The sequence below is a fragment of the Oreochromis niloticus genome, linkage group LG9 (genome assembly GCF_001858045.2).
Source record: "Oreochromis niloticus isolate F11D_XX linkage group LG9, O_niloticus_UMD_NMBU, whole genome shotgun sequence".
Taxonomy (NCBI): domain Eukaryota; kingdom Metazoa; phylum Chordata; class Actinopteri; order Cichliformes; family Cichlidae; genus Oreochromis; species Oreochromis niloticus.
In genome coordinates, this window is record NC_031974.2 from 19,699,876 (window position 1) to 19,723,282 (window position 23,407).

The 23,407-nt window shown below is 39.2% G+C and overlaps 1 protein-coding gene across 5 annotated transcripts in view; it reads left to right on the forward strand.

The window, feature by feature from the left end:
* Window positions 1-2,389: 2,389 nt before the first annotated feature.
* The window catches only part of sulf1 (sulfatase 1), an 86,617-nt gene continuing 65,599 nt past the window's right edge, over window positions 2,390-23,407 (forward strand). For all 5 annotated transcript variants that reach the window (XM_005471812.4, XM_005471815.4, XM_005471813.4 and 2 more), the window contains exon 1: window positions 2,390-2,648. The gene's annotated coding sequence lies outside the window, so the exon portion shown is untranslated. The remainder of the gene's footprint in view (window positions 2,649-23,407) is intronic.

Sequence of the window (23,407 nt, forward strand, 5' to 3'; positions counted from 1 at the left end):
CTCGCAGATCTGTGGAAAAATTTCAGGGCATGGCATAATTAACTCACAGTGGTGCCTTGATATAATCTTTATAACACCATAAACAATATTTTCCTAACAGGGAAGGGAAATGTATCGCTTTGCGTATTTCAATTTTCATATTTCATATTCCATTTTCCCTATGTTGGAAAAACATTTGGGAATGTGACTGCCGTCTGTTCTTGTTCCACTGATCGCAGGCATGTTAGCTCCGTTTATACTATCAATATTTTCTCTTGAGTTCATGTGTCTCCTCCAGGCTTTCATGTGTTGTGTCAGCCAAATTTCAAGGCATGAGGAGTTCTGGAAAAAGGCAAGACACTGTGAGAGATGAGGACTTCAATTACTGCCACAGATGTCGCACAAAATAAGCACTCTGATCCTTTCTCCTCTGCTTTTTATGTCTGCCAATGTCTCTGTACATAAAAAACCCACACCCTCGCGCTGCGTAGTATCATATTTCAGATTGTAGCTATATGATATAATGCATGATTGTGATTGTCAGTTTTATGCCGCACAATCAGAGAGAGATCAAATTGCTTATCGTTAATACTTCTCTGTGGAATATGAAACCCTCAGCATCTTCTTAAAGTGTGCATATTGTGCAGGCTTTATACGTCAGGCCCAAAGCAACTGTAAGGGCCACCCAGGCATAGTAACAGCCACCGCTGTACTTACCATGAGATTCAGACCACCATCAATGGTCAGCAGGCTGACCCATGTCTTAATTTACAACTGAACAGACTGGGAATTATCTTGACATACAGCACAAATAAATCAATGGTTGGTGGGAGGTACGCTTTGAAGGCATATAGAGTCATTTGTTGTTTGAAATGTCCCAATATCATGAGAATGTGTTACATGGGGAAAACTATGTGTATAGAAAGACTGGGTCTGACTTTTTATGGACAGTGTGTGTGTGTGCAGGTTGGTTAAACTGTAAGGCTTTTTGGTGTTATGAGAGAAAGGAACCCAGTGTTTAAATCTTGTTTGTGAAATGTTCTAATTACGTTAAACGCTTTGAGTTTTCCATAGATAAACGGATTATACACTTTTTGAACTTTCACATGAAGAGGACGAAATCTGCATAAGTAGCTAGTACTTCATTCTACACTGCAGCTACACGTGGTAGGCTATAATTATGGAGAAGCTCCATATTAAACCCTTTTTGTGAGGACTCCTCAGCAGAATCACCCGGGGAGGTTTATGTGGGTCCTTTTTATGGTAACTGTAATTTAAAACATAATCATCAATCTGGATTTTGTTTTCTGTGTTCATTGAAGTGAACTGCCTGTTCTCACAGAACTAATAAAAATCAGCCTCCGCCGTTCTTTAACTGTTTACTACTTTGAGTCTGTCATCAGCATGGAAGTGCTGTCATTTGAAGCCGAGGTAGGAGTTTTGGCCCAATTCACTTTGTTTTCTAAAAATCTAGAGCAATAAACTTTCCTAGCTGCAGTAAAAGAAACAATAAGCAATAAAAGTCTGCACCCATCATTGTTTGTAGAGCAGAACATGAGTTCACATGTTGTTGACAGGACTTCTGGTTTCTGCACGCACAGCCAGAAGTGTTTTGCACATTGGTGCACTATTACTACAACACAAACAATGCTGATCTTTGCTGACAAGAGTGACACCCGGTGTGGTCTTCTGCTGCATCAAGGTTCGACATGCTGTGCATTCAGAAATGCTCTTCTGCAGAACATCTCGAAGCAGTCCAGCCGTTCTCCTCTGACTTTGGGCATCAACAAAGGCATTTTCCCACATAGAACTGCTGCTTTCTGGGTATTTTCTCTTTTTCAGACCATTCTCTGTGTAAACTAGGGTGACCAAACGTCCTCTTTTTTTGTACTTGTTGACTTGTAAAAGCCTATATGACATTTTTAATTTCACCATTCATTAACCGCACAGAGAAGGCATTGTTTAAATATGCTAAAGTTTTCTTTAAGCAAACAGTATTAATAAAATTCTTCATGACTGGGCCAAGTGTCCTCTTTTTTGGAAATCAAAATATGGTCACCCTAGAGATGATGGCTGCTTAGATATCTGCTTAAACATGGGAATGAACAGGTGTACCCAATGACTGTTAAGTATAACACAGATTTAGCTTAAAATGAGTCAATAAACAAACCTTTATTTGTCTTTTTAATTTAATGTACATTGTCTTGAGTATTATGTGGCACATTTCTTTCTGAATATAATAGAACAAATGATTAAACGTTTGAGTAACATTATATAAATGTTTAGATCATTTTTGGTATAAAAGTTGCTTATAATGTGTACAGGTTCCAAGGAACAACCAGCAATAAGCAACACAAAAAACCCACATCAAACTCATCAGCATTTTTCTTCGTCTGCTTCTTATCAAAGGAGTGGTCAATGGCGTCTAATTAAATGGTTGACAGACATGCACTAAACTGCATCTTTTTTTTTTCAAACTATCTCGAAATGCGCTCAAAACAAGAATGTTACTTTAAAATATCATTCTTTATCATTTCATTTGAATAAATATTGTGTATTTGAGTTAACTTGGCTAAGTTCCTCTAACGTTATTAGCGAAATAAACGTTTAAAACGTGATTAGCTTCAGAAATGAGACAAAGCGACGTTCAAAATGAAGAAAGTTTGAAGGTAAGTCCAGATGAATTATGTGGTTTGGTTGGTACTTCGTTTGCTTTTATAAATGCTTTGTTTTTTAAAATATATGTTTTATACCTCCAGCTTTGCGGTGGGTTTGCTTGTTATTGTGGAGGGAATCACGTGTCCTTTAATTGTCCACACGTCCACGTGCGTGCGGAACATCTTAAATCACCCCAGTATTTAATTTTCAGCTATTACCCCAGGCAGCCGAATGAAACCTTTGACCATCCTTAGCCCAACACTGTAAACCAGAAGATATTCATCATTGTTGTGTGGATAGTTGAGGCTGTTAGGTTTGGCCGGGCTCCTGGTCCGTTGAAGGACATACAGCCTGTATTAAACAAGTGCGATGTTGTTTCTAGCTCAGCAGTTTTCCTAACGTTTACAGCTGCTCTGCTGTGGCAGATTATTGGCACCCACGCTCAACAGCTACAAATGATAGCAAAAGAGACATTAGTTTAACGAGCTTTTTCTTTTTCTCCCCGTATTGCGATCTTAATTTTCATGATTAACGACATGGAAGTGACTCATCTCCTTTGGTGTGTTTGAAAAAAAAAAAAAGATCCCTATCAGGATTTGTAAATGCTTGCACGGTCCACTGGAACAACATGTATTTAATGCTGTTTAAAAGAAAATCCAGATGGACTAGTGAGGGATTACAAAGTGGATGGATAAACAGAAATCCTGTTGTGATCTCTGGCTGAGCGTCAGGCTTTTTCCGTCAAATCTCCATAAGAATCACAGACTCAGGAGTGCTCTGGAGCCCTGAGATTACCCCTGTAGACTGCTATGGCTGAATTGTGAAACCTCACTGTGTGAGAACAGTAGTCTGAGCTGTCATGTCTATATCTCTCCTTTTCTTTCTCGCAGACAAATTTATGATTCTTCTCCCTGACCGTGATGTGGTCAGTATCCAGATGTTTGGGGATCTTTTCAAAAGCTGTGTGTGTGTGTGTGTGTGTGTGTTACACACTGCCAGGCCTTGCGGTGGGTGAGGCTTAGACCTGGATCGGATGAATCATCCAAACGTCTGTCTCTGGGTCAAGGATATCTTTGTGCTATAGCATTAGTGTTATTAGTCTTTCAAATACAGGGTTAAAATCATGGTGTGATGGTGCACAGTGTGCTGGAAATGTTTGGGGTGGACTGAAATAGAATATTGTAGACACAAACAAAGGGTTAATCATTATGTATACCTTCTGTGGTGGTAGTTGACAGTAGGTAGCCACCAAAGCTCCCTTAGGCTAAGGAAAATCACCTTCAGTGCCTCGGTTAAATCATACTTGGGTTTCATTTCACTATCATGTTCTCAAACAATCCCTTCTGCTCCTTTCTCTTTTGTGTTTTCATTTACATATAATGTTGCAGTGCATTTATTGAGCTTGCGCATGGTGTTTTTTACTCAAGCTGTGATTTATTACACATTCTCATAGTGCTTTGTTCTAATTGTCTGCAGGGTACTTTTGCTTTTTTGCGTTTTCTCCCATTTATCAAAGCCTTCTACTTGAGTCGGTTTGTTAAAATAACTATTTGGCCAGTGTCAGTATTTAATTTTTCTGGTTGTTTGTTTACTTTTTGGTATGCATTTCCCTTTTTCTTCATTATTCAAGTCTTTTAGGTCTCTGTCACGGTATTTTCGAACATTTTACCAATGCCTTTGGTAAATGTCATCCTGTTTGCAGACAGGCAGATGGCTGACAGATTGGTGCATCGCCACTTGCAACAATAAAAGATTTCCACGGAGCAATAACCATCTTAGAAAATGTCACGGCATACAATATTGTGCAATTATAATTCTTTTCAGATACAATGACTCTTGAAGGAATAAAAACAAAAGGGAGTTTGGGGGTTGGACAGGCCGTTTATTATAATTAAAACTCTTTTTTTTTCTTTTTAAATGGAACTCTGTAAGAAGCAGCGAACGAGTCCGAGGAGAAAAGAGCTGTGATTGGTTATCTTAATCCAGATGCTTTGCACTCGTGTTTCCATGTCCGTATGATACTCCACTGCCAATCAAATACGATCAAAACCACCGTCTTGACCGAGATGCTGATTGTATTTGTCTTGAAGTCAAGCCATTGTCATGTTTCTGTGTTCCTTTGCTGATGTGAGGAGATAAATATTTAGCATGCTAGCAGGAGAGATTTGGGGATGAACTGGTAATGCACTGTCAGGTCCATAAATAATGTGGCCTTTTGTATAATGAGAAGTGACTGTTTTTGTAAACTAAAGACCTTTTTTTAATCACTTTGGACACATCTGCGGCTTGATTTATGTCTACACTCAAAAAAACCGACTGTAAACTGCCGTATGAAAGTTGTATTCTTAAACAATATTTGACGGTCCATTTCCTGTGCAGGAGTATTTATTTTGATTTCTGAAAATTACAGTGTTGGAAGTATTACTCACAGAATATTTTTTGTCTTGGCTCCTTCCTTCAACTTTTTTTCTCTGATGATTTTTTTTAACACTTAAGATCCATGTACTGTAGGGGGTAAGTTATCGGTTGAAATGATACTGAACTTTTTATTTATCGGATGTTCATAAATATTAGTAATATGCATGGTAATATTCTGTCAAAACAGATTAATTGCCTTGCATACTATTCTGAAAAGCCTGTTCTAAGCCAAGAAACAAATTCCAGTTATTATGTTTGTACATTAGATTAGGATCCCTCATGTGAGGAGTCGCACATCTATTCATTTGCATACATCGATATCTGCATTCAAACTGTAAATGTTGGCCAAGCATGGAGAAGGAGGACTTACCTCTGATGTAGTTACACCGGAAGCCCTGACACATCCTGACACATTTGCTATTTTCCTCTGCTGCTGCTGTGTTCCCAGATTGAAAATACACTGCAAATGCAAAAGACAGCTAGACAGAATCATAAAATGGGAAGGAGGCGCAGACCTCCTTGTCCCTTACCGCTGACGGCCTCTACTGAGTGCTCATACACCCAGTCTCATTGCACCTTCATCTTCAGCTGCACATCTGTCAAGTTTTGTTGCATTGTTACAGTGCAATGTTGATACAACTGTCTACAAAGACTTTGTCTGTCCAGACACTTTCTAAAATACTTAAAACCGCTTTTGTGGTCTCAGGGATCAGATTTTTGCTGTGATGACATGGATAGACATGCTGACTGACTCAGAAGATAAAAAACAATATTGGCCGTGCTGTCACAGCTGGTAATCATTTGAATTGGTAATAAGGGCTCTTTTGTAGTGTTCCTGTTATTTTATCAGCTCTCCGTGGAATGATTTCCCATGCAGGAAAAGGGTGGAGCAGGAATAAATGATGCTGCTGTAACCGGCCGGTCAGATGAGGGTTAGCTGCGTGATTAGCTCTGTTCGTAAATTTGTGAAAGCCTGACCACAGGAGTACAGAAAATGTCTGTAATAATGCCAAAAAGCTGCACTACACCTGCTGCCTTCGCTCCTCTTTCTTTTTTCCTCTACTCTCAAGCAAGTAGTGAATGATTTACCTTTTTTTTTTCATTTTTAATTATTTCCTTCTTGTGCATGCAGTGCATTCACATTCATTCATCTGCAATTCAGGGTCACTGGCTTGTAGGTAACAGCAGGACAAATGGCAAAGATTAATTGTCACTAAGTGAGTAACATTGGAAGTGTTTGGTTCCTTTCATTCCCGATCATCAAGATGACGCCGTTTCCCCTCATCAAAGGCTTATCCTGCCAAGAGTCTGATGTCAACTTCCCAGCAATGCAGTGCAAAATGAAATTATTCAGGGGTCATGATACGTTAGCTAGGTTTTGCTGAATTGGAACACGATGGACATACTGGAACAGGAACCAGTCACATTTGTTGTGATGAAGTTTGTCATGATTTGCTTGGGATGTTGTTAGTATCAAGATACAAAGAAGATGAATCCTCAGCACGGGGTGAAATTCTGTCTGACTCATAAGTGTTTGTGCTCTGGCGGCACAGAGCGTTTTCCAGTTTCTCGGTTTCAGTTTCATGATTTTGAACAGAGAACGATTTGATGTTCATACCAGCTGTCCCAATGTATTTTTTCATCAAAAGGCAGGCTTAAATCTTGTTTTGATTTGGGGCTTTTTTTCATCTCCGGGGTTATAAATGTAATATTTATTCAAATTTAACAGGTCTGAAACCTCAGTAAGTGATTTGAAACCCCAGGGATAGAGGTGACTTGAAAGAAAATTTTGCCTTAAAAGATTACGCAGCAGGTAGGCTACCTCAAACACTGACTTTGGATTCGTTTTGCAGCCACACAGTGTTTAGCCTCCTATTAAGTAGAGACCATAAAGATTTAAAACTGTAGGTGGAAAAAAAAAAAGTACAATGTTATAAAATTCTGTAACCCACAAGTGTGATCTATACAATATGTACTATACTGTAGGCTTGAGAGCAGATGTAATAGTAAATGATCTCATTGGTGTCGGCACAAAAACGAACAAGAGAATAAAAAGGATTTATTGGGTAAGAGAAAGAGCAAATCTGCTTTTTTTTGTTATCCAAAGCAACTCTGCACTTACCATTGTACTGTAAAAAAACACGACTGTATAATAAGCACATCCACCAGTCCTAAGTACCAAGAGGTCTGCCCACTTTATCATTTACAACCTTTAAAAATCACTTAACCACTGCTTGATGATGATCTACTTCTTTAGAACCTCTCAAGTGTGCATTAACAACTTAAAAGAGAGATTTATCAAATTATTCAGTCCTGAGACTGAACATGAGCCATAAACGATTTTTAATCACAGTTGATGACTCCTGTGTACCGACTATTCTGTTCTCTGTTCTCCTTTCTAATGGTTCCCATTACGGGATCAGCACTGAGTCCTCCTTTGTCTCCTGCTTCATGTCAGCGGGGCAGAAGCTGCCTGTATAATTCCCCTTTAGATTGCTTTTGATATTTAGCTTTGGCTCATTTTAAAGAGAGACCGGTGAACGAATAAAGGGAAATCATTGATAACCAAGCAATTTTACTGTTCCTCCATGATGTCAGTGACAAGTTTAGCTCATAGTTGGACTTAAGTTTATGGATATAGCGCACTGAAAGTTTAATAGTCTTTCAAGTCAAGGCCAAACAATGAGGGGTTTGGGGCTGATACCAGTTACTCTGATGTATTTCATGCTGAGAGGGGTCTGGGTCTTGCCAACAGTTTTGAGGGAGGAAAAAAAAAGACGTGCAGAGAAATAAGAGGGGTTGGAATCGCTGTTGATGAATGTATCTTGCCAGGAGCTGTGGTCTTTTTGACTCAGATTAGCTAATAGATGCTTGGAGTGAAGGTATGTGAACTGTGCCATCCATCCACAAGAGGGCACAGATGATGTTGCTGGATAGCCTCTCCCAAAAGTGTTTCTGCTGATAAGCCTAGTGGGTCGGAAACTTCATCTTAACCTTCAGTCTGGCTCAACTCATAATCTGTTTTTATTCTTACAGATGTTGTGGGTGGTTGGCTGTTGTTCTTTTTTCCTTTTAAATGGAGCTTTAGGAAACTGCAAACTTTTAAACAAATTTCAAGGGACTAATACATCAATAACAATTATTATACACAATAGATCATTTAATCGGTTATCAAAAAGGATCACTTGTGCCAAACAAATGTGAATTTTAACAAGGGAAATTTTAAAGGACCGTTGGTACTTGCGATTCAATGGTGTGAATTTGCAAAGACATTTCTTGGCGAGCTCTCAGAAGTTTGACACATCTACAATGTTTTTTTTTGTTTGTTTTTTTTTCCTTCCTCAGGACAAGGCTTTGCCGAAAAGCCTATGATGCATTACTATGCAGTGATTATGATGATATCACCTATCCTTTAGTGCTGGATGTCAGATGTTGACACCGAAGACCGCAGGCTGGGCTTGATTTACAGGAGCATGTGGTCTGGGCTGCTGTTTGTCCTTGCAGTTGGTGTGCTATTACAAAGCCTTAGACTCTTTAGATGGCCCCATATGGTGAAGAAAGACATTCAAAGTTGTCTTCCTGTGGCTGGAGTTTGGTTTGGAGTGAAAAGTGGGATGAGTTTTTTTCTTTTCGAAACTGACTTGACATTTAAAACTGTCCTAACTGATGTCAAATACAATAATCTTTCTAGCTGAAATTTGGGCTTGAATTTATAACACTAAACCATATCATGTTTTTCATTAGAGTACATTGTTAAATTCTTTTGTCATCACCGTGCCTTCATTTCTCCGTTCAGTGTTGTCAGTAATCTGAATTCAGTCCATGTTGTACCATTAGCCTCCTTGTCCCCATAAACCTAATTGATACCTAAGGCTAGCAGTGAAGTGTAAACAGACAGGCAGCTGCTGAGACAGCCATGTGTCTTGGATGGAGCAGCCACCCAGCCCATAATGTAGTGCAGTTTGAATTGTTCACTCCCTCTTCTGTGGCTGTCAGGGCAGAACTGAGGCGTGGATACGACCACATAAAAGAAATATTTGTCCAATCTGTCCAAGCAAACTCCCCAATTGAGAACTGAATTTTCCCATCGCTTTGCTCTGTGTCTGTGTGACATGTAATTGAAAGAGGAATAATGCTTTGAACTGCGCAGGAGGCAGCCTTTGAATGGGGAAAAAAAAGAAAAGAAAAAACCAGTTGTGAAGTGTAATGACCACTTACAAACTTTACACCTGTTCTGTGAAATTTCTGGCACATTTATTTAAATGTTTTTAATCAACAGTAGCTCCTGTGTGTTTCCAAAGGTGCTTTTCCTTCTTAACAAAGCAACGTTGCGTGGTTCATACTTATTTGCAGATCTTAAACATTTAATGTAATTGAATGCATTTCATGAAAGTATCTTAAAGCCTTTGAAAAATAAGCCAGATCCTTATGTCTGGTCAATGATTACCATATGCAAATGTCAAATGCATCCTCATTGCGCCACAGTTTAAAGCTTGCTCTTTCAACAATCTGTTTCTCAAAACGCTGCGGTCCATAGATCTCTGCGATGTTTAGAAACTGTCAGTGCCTTCAGGTTTCCCAGACGGCTTTGCTACCAGTGTCACAAAGAGCCCGGAAGTCTTTTTCTGGTTGTGACTACGAAAGCGTTTATCTCTCAGTTCATGAGAGGGTGTTGGGTTTGCTGTCAAGAACTTTGATTCGTGTGTGTGTGTGGACTCCAAGAGTTTGCCAGTGTGAAGTGAAAAGAGTTGCCAGGGTGGTGAAAGCATGCTGTTTGCTCATGTCCTGACCTGCCGAATGGCTGAGGACACAGAATGGATTTTTCTTTGGTGGACTTTTCTTCTGACCTAGCCCCTCTGTGTTTGGAGAGACATGGAAACCCCAGCTGAAATGGACAGGCATTTTGTTGAATGAGGGGAAGACTTAGGGCTTTCACCAAAGATAGTTTGAATAGGACGTAAGAGACGGGCAGTGAAAGCGGGGGGAGGTTGTTAGGATGAGGTCAGTATAAAGCGAATGGTTCATGCTGTCATCATGTTGTTCTTCCACTAATGACTTTGGGTCAGAAAACACATTTTTGGTAAACTATGTGTCTAGAACATGTGGTAGAGTGATAGCAAATGGTGGTCTGCACCATAGTTGTCTGATGCAACTTGGGCGAGTCTGGGATTTGCCGTCTGAGGGAGTATTATAAAACTTCAAGGCCTGGACTTAAGAAATCATCTGGAATTGTTTCTCTACATGCACTTCTGGAGCTGTGATACTGTGGAGATAGTCACAGAACAGCAGCACTTTTTTTCTTTAATGGAAACGACATGCATCTCAGGAATTGCATTCAAGAAACACACCTAAGGGCAACCTCACGGAAAGAGGAACTAGCTTCAGTTCAAGTATTTTGCCTCATTTGCCCTTGGTTAAAACAAATTTAGCATTTAAAGGAACAGTCTGCAAATAATTCCTGTGCACCATGAACTTTTCTTCTAAGTAATTGAGTTCACAAAAGTCAGGATCTTATCCTATAATGAGGGTAAAATTGGCGTGGGGGTGGGTGGTATGGATCGCACATGGAACTGATACTTGCTAACAGGTGTAGCACAACCAGGGGTGAAAGGTCACTGAAGTTTTAAAGGCAGTCCCAGCCTGGAATTGCTTCTGGTAATGCGCTACTTGGACAGAACGAGCAACTGACACAAGTCGGGTTGTTGGTCTTGAAGTATGATCAGGAGTCTCTTTGTGTTGTTGTTTTTGTTCTGATTTTGTCATGTTTATGTTTTATTTCTCCATTTATGGTTAAAATTGTAGTTAAATGCCTTTGAATACATGCAAGGATCACTATTTGATTGATATTTAAGTTAATATTTGTGTTTGGCAATCTGGTTTCCACTGATTTATCACAAACAGTGGAGCTAAAATGAAAAAACGAAACAATATTAAGTAACCCTCAGTCCAAATAACAGCAGCTGCTTACTGATGTTTAGACAGGACTGACCTATGTATTGTGTTAACACTTAATCATGGGTTTGCCTGGAGTTTGAGGTAACTGGTGGGGGGTAATAATAGCTAGACTACCCACAAAACACATTGTGCAGATTCACAAAGCAAGCCAACTATCATCAAAGTTCACAAATGCCTGAGACTTGAAACCTTAATGACCACCTCTTCCTTCATTTTTATACTCCACCCTCTTTAAATTTTTTGCATGATACAGTTTGCTTGACAAGCGCTTGCATTCAGTTCAATATTTAAACTTTGCAAGCAAAGCAAAGCAAGTGACCCAGAAACCAGTTTGCCAAAACATGACATTGCCCCATTGAAATGATTAAGATGTAAGACCACTGAATCCTTTAACAGGTGCTTTGGTCCTGCCTTAGGCAAACCCTGACTTTACTGTAATTGACACTGTTGAGTGTGGTAAAGAAATACATTGTCATTGGATAACAAAGGCTTTTGGAGATACAAATTATAACATTAAAAACATGTTCCTACTTTTTCACCTTCTGAGAATACACCTATCAATTAAACCAGTTAGCTAAATTGTAGGTTAATATGCAGCCCTGTAGGTGAGGGGCATGATTGAAGGATTTGGCTCACAGTGAACTGTAAAAAGACCAAAAACATAGTGTTTCTGTCTTTTTTTTTTTCTTGAATTGCACCAGCGTTTCCTATTCAAATCAAACCTGTTCAGAATAGACTGATTGCAGCTTACAGCCAATCTTGAGTTTCATTGCTAGACAGAGGTTATTATACTCCTCGTGGCTCTATTGAGAGCTTTTGAAGGACTCCTCAGGTACTGAAAGTTGTCCATTAGACATTTAATAAGAGGCTGTTGAATTCACAGCAGTTGCCACATTTCAAGACAGTTCTAGGGAGTAAAGTTTGTCTGACTCCACACAGTTGCCTGCCTGATCACAAGCTGTGTCTCTCATTGTTGTGATAGTGTAACAAGAAACCAACGCTGAGCTAAAATGAGGGTTACACATCTAAACGATTTCAAATTCAGTATTTGAATTCTTTGGATTTCTACACATACGCCCATCAAGTGACAAATAGATCAGCTGAACAAGTAAAGCTAAGAACAGACAGGCTTTTTTCAGAGCGTCCTTCCTTTAGTGTTTAGATTAAGAGTGAAGAATAAATGTTTGAATTGATCTAGAAAGACAATAAGGATCTAATCAAATCCTGAGCGAAAATTCTCCATCTCCTGATTATAAAAATAAGCCAGAAATCCGCCAGTTGTCAGAGATATAATCACTGTAGGTCACTCAATATCTCCCCCATGGCTGCAATAACACATGCGGCTACAGATGTACGAATGTAGTCTTTCTTGTTTAAGACGGTGCTACTTAAAACTCCATTTGACAGCGGAGGTGACAGAGGCTAGACGTTCGTTAGGCATAGTGGAACAGAACTTTGTTTCAGTAGCAAAGAGCGGGCACATTAACATCAGGTTAAACCAACATTAGGAATGGGAAGGGGCCAAGATCATTAGAGAGGGGGTGAGAGCACTATGCGGGGTCAGGTTACATGTTGTCAACCCCAGACCTGCCCTGAACCTGTCTGTCAGAGACGCCGAGGGTAAGAGGAGAGTGAAGACGAGGAGGAAGAAAATTGACGAGTGAAACATTTTGACACGCAGGCTTTGCTCAATAGCTTCTATTCAGCCAGACTGTTTCCTGCTTTAGGCTTTACAGTAGGAGAGGCTAATCAGAGCTGATGGTTGTATTGGAAGTGTTTCAAATCACAAACAAGACTAAGAGAATAAGTAAGCATATGTAGTCTTATCTTTACTCTGCCAGTGTCTTTTATTGGTCTTTTGAACAATTAAAAAGAGCTAACAAATTAGTAGATTAAGAAAAAGAACAATAAACCAAACCATTTCAAATATTTTTAATCACTTTATTTATCATGTTATTGTAATTTTCTTTTCTCTTCGCAAACACAAGTAAAAGAAAATGGCTTTTTCAGTGAGTAAGGAATATTTTTATAGTGATGATTGAACTTGACAGTTTGTTACACACTGTATTTTTGCATTAACCACTTAAAGTGTGTTAATCTGAGGCATATAGGTGTATGAGTCGTGCTACAAGCGGAGTCCCAGTGATCTAAGATTATAATTACCACATATTCGGTCTCTGCATTTATTATGCGAACCCTCTGAACTGGAAGTATTATGTTAGTGATTTGTTACTTCACTCTCTATTCAGCGCAGGTTCGTCTGTGCCCCGGATGTAACATCCTGCAGGGAGGTATACCCGGCGCTGGGTCAAGCCCTAGTGGGACCAACAGGAGAGTCATTAGTTAGTGTGAGAAAGTTAAAACTGTGGAGAGTAGCAAAAATACGGGTGGAGCAACCCCCTCCACCCCACACTCTCCCACCATCCTCGTCTTCCACCAGCTGGCTAACAGATGGAAGGACCTGTTGGCCAAAAAAGTGAAGGGGAAAGATGGAAATGAGGGCAAGGAGGGGGAGAAAAAAAGCAGAGACACATATATTGAATGATGAGCAAATTTATGAATGCTCAAATCAGAGCTTGTGCAGCAGTTACATCTCTTCCCCCTCAGTGTGGGGGATGTGCCAAGTGTATGTGTGTGTATAGAGGTGACATTTGGCTAGGGTCGCTGCTTGGGTTATGCAATGTTAGCATTTGGTGTGTTTGTTTATCGGGCTTGCAAAATGGAGGAAGTCAGATTGTGCGGGGGAAGGTGATGAGTACGTCCTCAGATGAGAGGGAGAGTGGGTAGCTGCACAACTTGCCGAGCTGACGGTTGTGCGTGTTTGCATTAGCGGTCAAGGAGCGCTGCAGTCAGAATGATCTCTGTCCTGCTGTTATTTACCTTTCACAGAGGAAACCAGTGGGTGTGGTGGGATCAACAGGGACTTGTCCTTCTAAATTTATACAAACACCGCCACCTCAGATCAACTGACTTCGCCCTGTTGTGCTACTGAAAATGATATTTTTAAGCTCTGTATGTGTTAATGAGTGCAAAAACTTTTAAGATGTATGCACAGGTGGTTGCAAAGGAAAAAGAAGTGAACTCCCAGTTTAACTGCTTTTTCTGGTGGTCTTGGTTTCAGTAGATATATTGTATCTTTTTAATCATGTGTATTTCTCAAAAACTGTAATTCATTTGTAGATATTTTATATAGTATGCAAAAAAACCCAAGTATTTTCTGTTCACTGTGAACAGAACTGGAACTGGGCTTTTGAGAGCCAGCCTATTTCTATTTTAAGTCTTATAATAAATTCTCCTTTATTTGACCACTTTTTAAAAAATAAAATGACAAGTTTCAAACAGCTGAAAAAACACTTTTCTCACTAGTGTTGACAAAGATCATGCACATGTTTCATCTACACTGTTAAAATAAACCTGCTGTCACTGATTGAGAGACCTCTAACACATGGCACGATTGGGTGTGTTTTCTTTTTGTAAACGTCTTGCGCCATAGAACTATAAATGGCCGCTGTTATATGCCCCCTTGCAGATTTGTGATCGGGTTTATATGGATTCATTTTAGGATTACAGACATTACTACTGCTCGTACAACTGGTTTCAATAGGGAAAAACTTGTTGCTTCCTTTTGTATTGTCTTCAGTTAATAGGAGAAGCAAGGGATTTTTGGGGGGGATGGAGTGCGGGTGGAGGTCTTCAGTGTGAGCCACTATCTCGCAACATAATTTATCACCATGCTCTGCTCATCTTTGTTGGACATTTCAGAGACATCTTGATGTGGAAAACCTTTCTTCTCTCAACTCAACTGAGTTTTCCTTCCCACAGCTCTCGAGATATTTGGCAGTCAGACTATCTCAGCAGGAGTGCACTGTATATGCTGTAGTACGGGTGAGGTTTGCTTTGATTTGTCTGTTACTGGAGCCTGCAATGCCTTCTTGTAATGCAGTCCTGTCTGATCAGTTCCAGTAAGATACCAGGTTGGTGTGCTTTACTTTCAGTGTGTTAGTGTTTGATGTTTCCTGGTCTAAGCTGTTTGGAAATAACTTTCAGGTCTATTGCATCTCTTGTCAGTGGCTTATTTTTACTGTTTTATTTCTTGAAATATCTCCAAACATACATTTTGGACTATTTAGACAATTCTAACAAGCTTGAAAGACAATGTTTATCATGACCACCTTTATTCTTCAAACCAGCCTAAACTATCTTAGGCAAGATTGTATAATTTCTTTAAGTTGTCTTCAGGAAGAGTTCTGCAGGCTTCTTGAAGGATATTCAAAGCTCTTCTTTGGGCGTTGGCTGCCTTTTGTTCTGTTTTCTGTCAAGATGATCCCTCACAACGTCAATGATGTTGAGGTCTGGGCTCTCCATGACTAATAGCGATGCACTGGCAGTGGGTTTGGGATCACAGTCATACTCTCTCCTGACCTACTCCATACATATTGACAGATTAACCCATCCTATTTCTTAAGGATGAGGCTTTCGTATGCTGTTAAAAATGACTGACCTTGACCCTTAACTAACCAGGCTCTACTTCCTCTGTGAACAGTTTTTTCCTTATTATCCATTTATTTAATTTACAGTGAGCTGTGCCCTTTTACAACAGTATGAATGACAGTTCCTGTCATTACTGTATTTTTTCAAAGCCCTCACTTCCTCTTTCCCACCCTCTTCTCCACCTCCTACCTTGTTCTCTTCTGCACCTCCTTTACAACCCACAACTATAAAATGCTAATTTGGCAGCCTGTTGTCTTTGAGTTTGACCTGGCTTGGAGAGGTTAGGGGTAGGTGAGGCACAGATGCTCTCCAGTTCACTGACTGTGAGACAATGGTCGTCTCAAGACTCTCTCCGGGAATTTCCTGTTCTCCTCCGTGTTTTATACAGAATCATATCCCTGTCACAGTGCTAACAGATCCTCTGCTGTTTCCAGCTTTAAGGGAATTAGTCTCAAAAAGCTAGACGTCACCTGGCTTCTCTGAAAATCAGACTGAATATAGCTCTGTCTTAAGGGCCACACTTTTCCGCATCTCTCTTTATTGCCGTCTGCTCTGAAGGACATTCTTGGAAAATTTAATAGTGTGAGAAACATGCTTGACTTGAAGTCCTGAATACCTCATTGAACAGCCAGGAATGTTTAAGTGAGCATGCCTTTATTCTCTGTAAAGTTTGGGCATAAAGATGGATGGCATCCTGTTGGGTTGATTGACCCACTCATGTGTGGCACTTGCATACCTTGTGTTAAATGCGTTATTTGTTTTTTGGTACTTTACAATGCACTCATTGGATTTATGTCTGTCTGAACAGTATTTTTGAAGTTAACCCCCAGAGAATGTGCTAAAGTAAACTGTTATGCTCCTATGCATCCTTAGGGAGTGCCCATAAACCCAAACTCCTCTCACAACTGAAATCCCCTTGTCTCTTGTAGTGGAAATGTGAGTGGAAAATTGCAGGGCATTCAGTAAGCATTCAAGGGTTGTTTTTGTTAGGTGTTGAGTCTTTTATACTATGTTATTGACCTAGACCGTCTGCTCATTTAGAGATTATAGATGGCTGTTGTTCATATGTTTGAGGCATTGCAAAGGTTCTTTCTGTGTTTTATGTGTTCATCATGTTTATCCATTCACAACTACATACTTTGTCTGTAGACCTATAAATGTTTTAATTAGCCCAAGTGGTAAAAGCTGTAGGTGAGAATGTGGAAAATACATTCTCAGCAGCCACAGTTTCACAAAACTGCTATTTGTGCTAATGTAGACAAGTTTTTAAAAAAGGCATTGTGTGTAACAAACTGCAGTCTTATAAGGAACCAAACAGCCAGCTGTAAATCTATAGTGCTAACATCCTTCATTGTGTGATTAGTCATAATGACCTGCTGATAAGATGTATTATTGGAGTACCTATTTGTGGTCTGTTTCCTTTTTTTACAACAGCAACAAAGGCAGCACCTCGATTATCTCACCTTTATAGACATGTGAAAAGAGAGACTCTATGAAGTCCTGTGAAAAACTAAGTACACCCCCATGATTCAGTGGCTTGTAGAGCCACCTTAAGCAGCAATAACTTAAGGATTGCATGACTTTATCGTTCTATCACATCATGTCAGTTGGGTTGAGGTCTGGACTTTGACTTGGCCACTGAAAGACTTTTCTTGTTGCAGATTTGCTGATGTGGGATCATTTTTCTGTTGCATGACCCAGTTTTAGCCACACTTTAGCGGTGGCCTCACATTTACACAGAGGAGTTCATTTTCAGCTCAGTGACTGCAAGGTGAATAAGTCCTATGGCTGCCAAACAAGCCCAAATCATCACCCCTCCACCATCGTATTTGACAGTTGGTATGAAGTGTTTGTGTTGATATTCTGTTCTTGGTTTCTACCAAATGTGGTGCCGTACATTACAGCCAGACATATTCCCTTTGGTCCAGAGGATATTGTTCTTGTGGTTTGTGCAGATGCAACTTTGCAAACCTAAGCCATGCTGCCCTGTTCTTTGTAGAGAGAAGTACCAAAACTGCTTTAACAGAGGTGGTCATGCTTGTTGATGATCGGTTAATCAAATGCATTTGATTAGCAGCAGCTGGTTGCTGCTTACCTCGTAATTCATATGGAACCAGTAAGAGTGCAAAGTTCTGCATAGAGTCCTGTGAAAAAGAAAGTTTAGACACAGACAGAAAAGATGCGAAGGAGGGGAATGTTCTCGACCTGAAATTCATTAAATATTGGGTGTGTGCTCAAAGTAAACCAAGTTCAAAAGAGGTATACTTGTGTGCATTCATGTGACTTGATTTATCCTGTCATTCTGTAAAAAGGATAGCTCAGGACTGAACAAAGCATTCCTTTTCTGAAATCTGCCCCTGTTTACAGACTCTACAAACAAAAATATCCAGTTAGTCTTTCATATAAATTTGCTGTTCCCCAGAATTTTATGCTTTCATAAGTTAATAAACTTGGCTGAGGATGAACTCTTACTGTAGATAAGCACCAGCACATGATCCTGGTTTTCCTCAATGGAAAACCTACTTTATAACAGTGAAAAAAAATCCAGAGCCCGAGTGCTGTTATAATTCATCTGCAGACTTTGTTTTTACAACTTTATATATAGGGTTTCTGCTATTCATCTTCTGAATATACAGTGTACAACAAAGGTGAGTATACCCCTGTGCAATTTCACTTTAATGTCAAATGAATCAAAAAATCCAGCACTTTAAAATAAGGTGCTTTCCAAGTTGAAAATGAGGATATTTATTTGTGGGTAAAATAAACAAAAAAATAACAGTTTAGATTTAATGTATTTGAAGGCTTTTATGTAGGTTAGACAATAGAAACTGTGTTTCAATGGAAGGCTTAGTCTCTCTGTATTGTGCCTCAGAGACAAGACGGTAATACCCAGCAATAACTTAGTAGACTGATCTGTGGCTCGAGAGATGAAGTAGATTGTTTACTAATCAGAAGGTCAGTAGTTTGATAGCTGGTTCCTCCTCTATGTTCCACTATCCTTGGGGAAAATACTGATCGCTGAATTGCACCTAATGCTAGTGTGTGAATGTTAGGTTTAAATCCTCTTTATATAAAAATGTGCTTGTTTGAATATGTAGTAAGAAAGTGGTTTGATTGCTCAAATAGATTAGAAAAGCACTATACAAGTAAGAGTCCATTTATTTGCAGATATGTTCCCATTTCAGTTTAAAGTAATTTGTACATTTATATCCTCCACCATGCCAAAAGTTTTGCATCTTAGCTTTCCATGAACTATTTGCTCTATAAAATGCTGACTAATTAATATAAAGTTCCTGGAGGAGTTTTGTTTTAAAGATTAATATCTGCATCATCTAACAGCCAAAAGACATTTTTCAGTACACATATATTTAAAAGGCAGAGTAAGTGAGCGCTCTCATTTAGAAAGCTGTAAATAGCAAATCTTTTGTTTTCATCTGAAACCGTTTTTCACCTATTTTCTCTTAATCAAATGATTTATTATTCTAGTATGCATTTCACCACTACTTGCAACATTATCCTTTTTATGAAGTGCAACCATAGGAAATCGGAAACTTTTAGCTTTTGGAAGCCTAAGGCTACTGGGACTCTTATGTGACATAATGTAAATAAACTTTTGTATGTAAACTGACCTTCTCAAAATCTGTTTAAAATCTCCTTTCAACAAAGGAAAATATTAAGCAGTCCTTATGAGATGCTTGACTCGTTCTTGTATCTCAGGTATCCCTCTAAAATAGCTATTAATATGACCCAGCCGGTGCCATGTGATCAATATGTTTTCCTTTCTTCTTTCAAGTCAGGGACGCTCCTAAATGGGTCCTCCAGCTTTGACTTGTCTGGCCTTTCTCCCAGCTTTACTAATCAGGGACCTTTGTGTATGCTTGTCTGGATCTTTCACAGCCAGCCTGGGAGCTCTCATAATTTATGAGTCATTTCCTAAGTAAAACACGCTGCCTCAGCAAGTCCTCATACAAGGATACCTACGGCTGGGACAGTTGAAGTCAGATTTGGTGGCTGGGAGGATGGAGGGGTTAGCAAAAGAGATGCAACAAAGGACATTGAGTCATTTTTGACAAGACGTGGGATTTATGAAGCACCAGTGACAGCAGTGAACATCTGGAAGGATGGCAAAGGGCAGAAAGGATTAGCGGAAAGCTAACAGAAGGAAGGAGGAAAGCTTTGGTCAGATAAAAAATGGTTGAGAGTGAGTATCCAGAAGTAGTGGTGCTTGGACAAAAGGAAGTCACAGGGACAGGGAATGTTTTAGGACTCATCCTGGGTGGCTACACAAAACATCTTCATGGCAATCCATCCAATAGCTAAATGTTAGTGTTGGATAATGTGCTCTCTAAGTGTCTCAACGTTAACAGATAGTTCTCTCTTGATCAAGTCAAGATCACTCAACTGACAGACTGACAACACAAGTTTTAGTGCTTTACACCTCTACTGTTAGCTAGATAAAAGGTCATTATATGCCCAAAACCTGCTTACAGTATTAATCATTAGTAATTTTATTCACATAAAATCATCTTATATCGTCCTCTGAGTGTTCATAGTTGGATGTCTTTATTTCTTCTATTCAAGGGTAATTGGCCCACAGCAGCAGTGATCTATTACAGTTTAACAGATATTAATGATAGACTGCCATCCTTGAGCTAAATACAAATGCTGTTTAATTACTTTTACATAAGAAAATTGAGGCTTCTTCTGTTTCCTATTGTGCCACAGTCCCACCTACTTCTCCAGTCTGTCCATCTCTCTCATTGCTTTCTTTTATCTCACTTCATCGCACTCTTAAATCTGCACGTCTTAAGACAGGCAGCCTTTTAACCTTGTTGTACCCAAAGGGCTACAAAAATAAACATTTTCAAGCATGAGGCCCAGCGTCTGTTCTCTCTTAGTCAGGAATTATACATGGGATAATTGCCATATTAATGTGTATATATATCAACAGGTGTGTTTAATTTCTATTTCTGTTTGTCAGATTGTCATGGTTCTTGGTGTATTTTTGGTCAAAATGAATACAGGAACTGACTATAATGATCCAGTACGTAATGTTCTGATTTGAGCGATTGATAAATGCCTGATTGCCTGATCTCCAAAGGTAAAATGTTTAAACTGTGAACATTTCCTGTTCTGTGGAATATTTTGATCGATGTTAAGGTGTGTATTTGTTTTTCATAAAGTACACTTCTCGTTTACATGTCCTACGAAAATTCCATTGTTCATGACAAGTGAACAAGCATTAGTATCCAGTCCACTTTAAAGAAGGTGATCCATTAAGCTCGGTAGTTTTGTTGGCGGCAAAATCATTTTTCCAGCATTATACCCATTTAACTTTTGTATCTTTGTATCGAGTCACTACATGATCTCCAATTAGTGGACTAATTTAGCAAATAATGTTTTATAGACAGTGTGTTTTAGAAACCCCTGGGATGGGGATGTTATCTTCTCTTTTACTTCACTTTTGATAACTGTCTGTATTACAAAAAAAATAATCTGCCCTCATGAATAGGTTGCAGGAATACATAATGGAGCAAATCCACTGCCCTTAGTTGATGGGCGGTGCAACCAGATGTTTCTGAAAAGCTTAGTAAACAGAGAGCACGTTGTCATAGAAGCAGTAAATTCTCAGAGTGGGAACAAGGGAAAATGATCTTTTCAGATGGCTAATGGTAGTGGAGTAGTTTTCAGTTTACACCACAGATCTGAGAAGTACTCCCATCACAGGACTTTGTTCTTCAGTTGCGGTCTTGTTTTAAACATGCAATGACAGGTGTTTTTCATTGATGTTGTTCTTAACAGAGTCTTTTAGTTTGCCATCTGTCTGCTACTATCCTCCTACTTCCCAGGGATTGGTGTTTGTCTGATCTTACCTCGTCCCAGTGAGCTGGTTCTTTTCCTATCTGGATAGTCAATAGATTCATGTCTGTTTTTAAAGGTATAGATTCAAACCTGGGCCTCAGCTCAGTAAGTGAATGACGAGGAAAGGACCCGCCCTAGCAATAGAGAAGCAGTGACATTAGACATCTTTTTTTTTTTCTGATAATAATTACATTATTAAAGAGCAAATAAGCATCCCACCCCCACCTTAGTACAACCCTGCAACAAGGCCCTTTATTACTAATTCTAACATCCTGTTGGCTATACACCCACAGCCAAAATGTTTCAGTTTTAAAACACCACAGCAAAAAAAGGATGAAAATAATATAAATAACTGAGGGTAGGGTCTTTGCAGATTAATGGACCGTCCCAAATTTCTAGTGGGTCACAAATGATGACTTTTTTATGAGTCTACTAATGCTTTTATAGGAAAAGCCTGCATATTGAAACCTTTAAAGCTATTGCTGAAATGTTTGGCAATTATTGGTGTGATTATAACATTTATGCATCAGCTTGCATGCATCTCACACTGTAAATAGACAAATGCACAGAAATGAACTCCCTGCACCTTTTAGTAATGTTTGTGTCTGTGTTGAAATTTCATTCCTCCATTTATTGTCAAGCCTGGCTCAGATTTTTAAAGGCTCAGTTGCAATAGCACAGCAAAACTGGTGTTAAAAGTTGGCACTCTCATAAATCAGCTTGAGGCAGGATAGCCACAAAGGCTCTCAAGGGCATTACTTTAGCAGTGTCAAAAGTCTACTCAAAGTTCTTCTGAGTGAGTTGAGCTGGCTTGGTTTCTCAGTTGGGAATTCTAAACAAAGTCGTCTGGTAATAGATGAGGACTAATGCACAGATGATGACAGATGTATATGTTGTGTAGGTGCTAATGCAGGTTCATATAGCTGCTTATTTCTGAAGATGGGGAGGACACAGAAGAGTAGGTCATTGAGTTTATCTAATAGGAACCTCCCATCACAGATGTTTCATTTAATGGTACATGCCATCCTCTGAGCCCCCGGTCAAGTCAAAGTCCATATTTATTACACATGCGTGCTCTTTTCTGCTTTGTTGTTGTTTGTACTGTAATTAAATCTGAATTTGAAATGCTAACAAAGTTCAACTTGACAATTCTATTCTCAAGTTAAATCTGCAGCCAAGTCCTTTTTTTCTCCTAACTGAACAGTAAGGCCCTAAAACAGATTCATACGGACAGCAGGGACAACTCAATTTACAGTGCAAAGTTGGGTAACATATAACACAAGTGCCTTCACCAGCATCGAATGCCATAAACATCCCACAGGAGTTATGTTTCTGACCACCTGATAAATTTAAGTCCTGTGTTCACTCCCTCTGTAGCTGTGATGTGGTCCAGCAGCTCTTGTGAAACGATATTTAGGGCCTCAAGTTGCTGCAAGTCAACTATATTGTCTCCTAATAAAGTCCTTTTGTGACTGTAAACTGTCTGCTTCAGTGGCTGTGTCAGCTAGAGGCAGCTAAAAGCTTTGAGAAGCTTCCAATAAAGGCAAAATTAAAAATCTCACAGGTCAGATGTATTTTTAACTTTTATTCAAGGGCTACCAGAAAAGATCAAATAAAAATAAATATTTTCTGAAGTTCAGAAACAAAGTTGTATCACCTGCAGAAAGATACAATGCTATGAAAAATATTTACCCCTTCCTGATTTTTTTTTTTTTGCATATTTGTTACACTTAAATGTTTTGGATCCAATTTTAGTATTAAGTTTTTAAATTATGATTTAATCTATTAGGGGAAAAAACACTTATCCAAACCTACCTGATCATGTGTAAAAGGGGGGGAAATGACCCCTCTTGTTAAATCATGAATTAACTGTGATTAACCACATTCTTTGGAGAGCTGACTTCAATTTCACTGTCCACACCCATGACTGATTACTGCCAGACCCTTTGAACCAAAGACATCACTTAAATAGAGCCTGTCTGACGAAGTGAAATAGGCTAAAAGATCTCAAAAAGCAACATATCCATATGCCATAATTTTATGA